The following is a 3,233-nucleotide window of genomic DNA, read 5'->3' as shown; positions in this document are numbered from 1 at the left end:
TGGAAGCTGCATTCTGCACTGTTCAGCTTTATAATATATATATATAACACTTTTAAAAGGGCAGCTGCAGCAATAATGTTGAGCCTGAATTTTATTCTTGTGTATTAATCTCCCCTGGGATTGTACTGTTGATTTCAGTGGCCTTTTGGTGCCCTGTGTTTACATGGATGTAGACAAGAGGAGAATCTACCTTGAGTGTATCACACTATATGCATGTAATCAGACTGTCAATATTCAGCTCCTTTACAGGCTGCAAAGTAGAGGTCAGAAAAGTTATTGTGTCTGTCCTTGGTCTGAAGAGTGCAGGGGATGAATATGCCACAGTGCCTCAGTGCACAAATAACCATCAACCTACACGTATTTCAAAGTCTGGTGCTTCTACATTCATGCTTATATGGGATTCTGGCTTGGGGCTTGTCTAGCTTTGAAAATCCTACTACATAGATGCTGATCATAGATGTTCAGATAATCACAACTGCCATAATTACAAAGTATGTCCTGATTGATTCTCTCACTTTTGGTCACCAGATGAAACGCTTCGTTTTGGTCACCAGAGGTTCCCTGGCTAGTTGGTGAAAAGAGAGGGACACATTCAAAGTCAAGATTTCAAATATTCAAGATTTAGTTGAGCTGAATTATTTTCTGATTGTATTCAGTATTGTGTTTATCTTTTGAAGACACTTTTATGGGAAAGTGGAGTTGCCTCCATTTTGTATGTACGAGATTTGCTTCACACTCTTCTGCTTTAAGGTAGAAAAAGGCAACAGCAGAGCTGTTCTGCTGAGACAGGAAAGATAATTCTCTTGGCTAGTCTTTACTTTCCCTGAAAACAGAAACTCTTAGAGGGGGTCAGAGCAATTACCCACTTCTTGAAGACCTAGGAATACAGATGAGAGCCTTCAGTCTGTCGTACATTTTACAGGATAACAAAAATACCAATGCAGAAAATTTTAAGGTGGTAGTAATTATCTTGGGATGGGATTTGATCTGGGCATGTGGGGAAGGAGTATTACAACTGGTTTGGATACATTTTGTTGGAAAATTACAGTATCAAATTAAATTGCTTTAAAATACAATGTGCTATTGTCGGTTTGGGCTTTTTATTAAAAAAAAACAATAGAAACCTAAGGTCAGCAGTTGTGCTGAAATTTTCTACGGCTGTCTTTTGTGGATTGAGAACTGAAACACAGCAACAGTAAAATAATCCCATCACTTAGCACAGCCTACTGATTTTCTCAAAGTTATGTAAGATTAATAAAACATTTTAATTGGTACCTGTTTCTGTACATACTGTCTGTCGGTAATGCAGTTCTGGTTTGAAAGCATACAGGGTATCTCATACATTTGCACTTTAATAATAATTTTTTTGGCTCTGAATGGCTACGCCTGGGCAGTTTGCTGCTTCTTCTCTGTGGTGGGATTCAGTCGTACAGGGATGTTTTGTTCCGCAGTGGAAAGGAAATGAAATATTCTCATTGCCAAGTGTTGTTACAGGCCTACATCGGGAGGTTCCTCCCATGATTCATGGAGAGGAAGCTCTCACACAGAACAACTCAAAATTCAGAACAGAGCTCAATTTATTCTGTCTGAATTCCCATCTAAAGTAGCTTCTCTCTCTTGAACTGTATAAATAGTATACAGACACTGCTCCTAATTTAAATTGTTAAAGTTACTAGCTGTGATTTGCCCGGCTGCAGGCAGTCTGCGCACTTGCTGGCGTTGTTTTATAAGGGGGAAACGGTGCAGGTGGATCTGGTTTTCTGATACGCAAATAGTACAATACCTTCAGAAAGCTAGTTTAGTCTGTAAGCCATACCGTCCTCGAGCTTTCTGTAGGTCCTGTAGTTCATTATGATGATAAGTTTTTATGAGGACTGTAGCTCATTAGAAACTGGAGTGAAACTTGGATTATTATTGGCCATCAAATATTTTCATCTGGCAGTAATTCCTGGGTGTCATTGACCTGGGGCAAATTTGTACCTTTGCCCTAGAGCTTTAAATTCCATTATTCACATATCGGATCCATAAAGGTTTAGATAATGTTTGTTCTTGGAACTGCAAAATAAGTTTAAATTTCTGTTTTAATTCTTGTTCCTGTAGTATTTGAACTGCATGTTTTGATGAAGAGCGTAAGTACGCATTGCTGTATCAGTGAATCAGATAAAACCTTTCATACATCTGACTTCTGTGTGGGCAGGGTGTCAGAAGGGAAAAGACAAAGTATCTGTAACCCAACTACCATATTTTGACATAGAAAATACAACGTAGGGGGTGGTAGTAGTATTTGATCTTTTTGCTTACCCAGTTTGCAGGTTTCTGCATGTCAAACTTCCAGCATTTGTGTATCTTCATTACCGCTCTCCTATGGAAAAGGTGGGATACCTTGGGCAAGTTGCCTTCCTTCCAAAGAATCTCACTGCCTGTAAGACTTGAAAGTGCAATTTGCCGTAAAGCACTAGGTAAGAACACAGAATTTGAAATCCATTACTCTGCACCGATGAGGTTTATCCTGAAGAACCTTTATGTACACTGACCATGGCTTGAAAAATGATATCACAAAATGAGAATGTTTTTTTCATTCAGTTATAGTATTATATCCAGTGTAGCAGGAAATGGTTTTGCATGACAGTACACATGTAAATGTCAATGCATATGTCATTTACAGTGTATCTGGGTGTTCTGTGAGATTCACAGTGATCACGTTGGAGAAAACTGTCTGTGTTACACTAAATAAAATGTGCTTAGTAAAAATTGCTAGCAATTTTTTTCTAGACATATAATGACATGGTAAGAATACAAAACAAAACCACCAGAAACAAACCCGTTTCTCAAGCAGTAATATCTACAGGACAGGTGATCTAAATTGCTGGAACAGGGAGAGTTCATCACTGCACTGCAAAAGAACTTGAAATATAACCTAAAGGCAAGTGAAATACTGATTCCAAGCTTTGAAATAACAGCAACAAATTTACCTACAGACAGAAGATGCATGGAAGCAATAAACGAATTATACAAGTCTTACACATGCAATCTGATTATTCTGACCAAAGTGTTAATTGGATCCTAACTGCCAGATCTGATATCTGTAGTCTTGTAGTGGGAACCTTTCAAAGTGATGAACTGTAATTCACTGAGCTGCTTGAAGCACTTGTAATTTACTGCATGTCATGCTATGAAGAGCCTGACCTAATGGACTTTACATTACCTGTAATGCTGGAAACCTTTCAATGAAA

Source organism: Eurypyga helias, unplaced genomic scaffold (assembly GCF_000690775.1).
Source record: "Eurypyga helias isolate BGI_N326 unplaced genomic scaffold, ASM69077v1 scaffold25997, whole genome shotgun sequence".
Lineage (NCBI taxonomy): Eukaryota > Metazoa > Chordata > Aves > Eurypygiformes > Eurypygidae > Eurypyga > Eurypyga helias.
Note: the sequence above shows the minus strand (reverse complement) of the source record.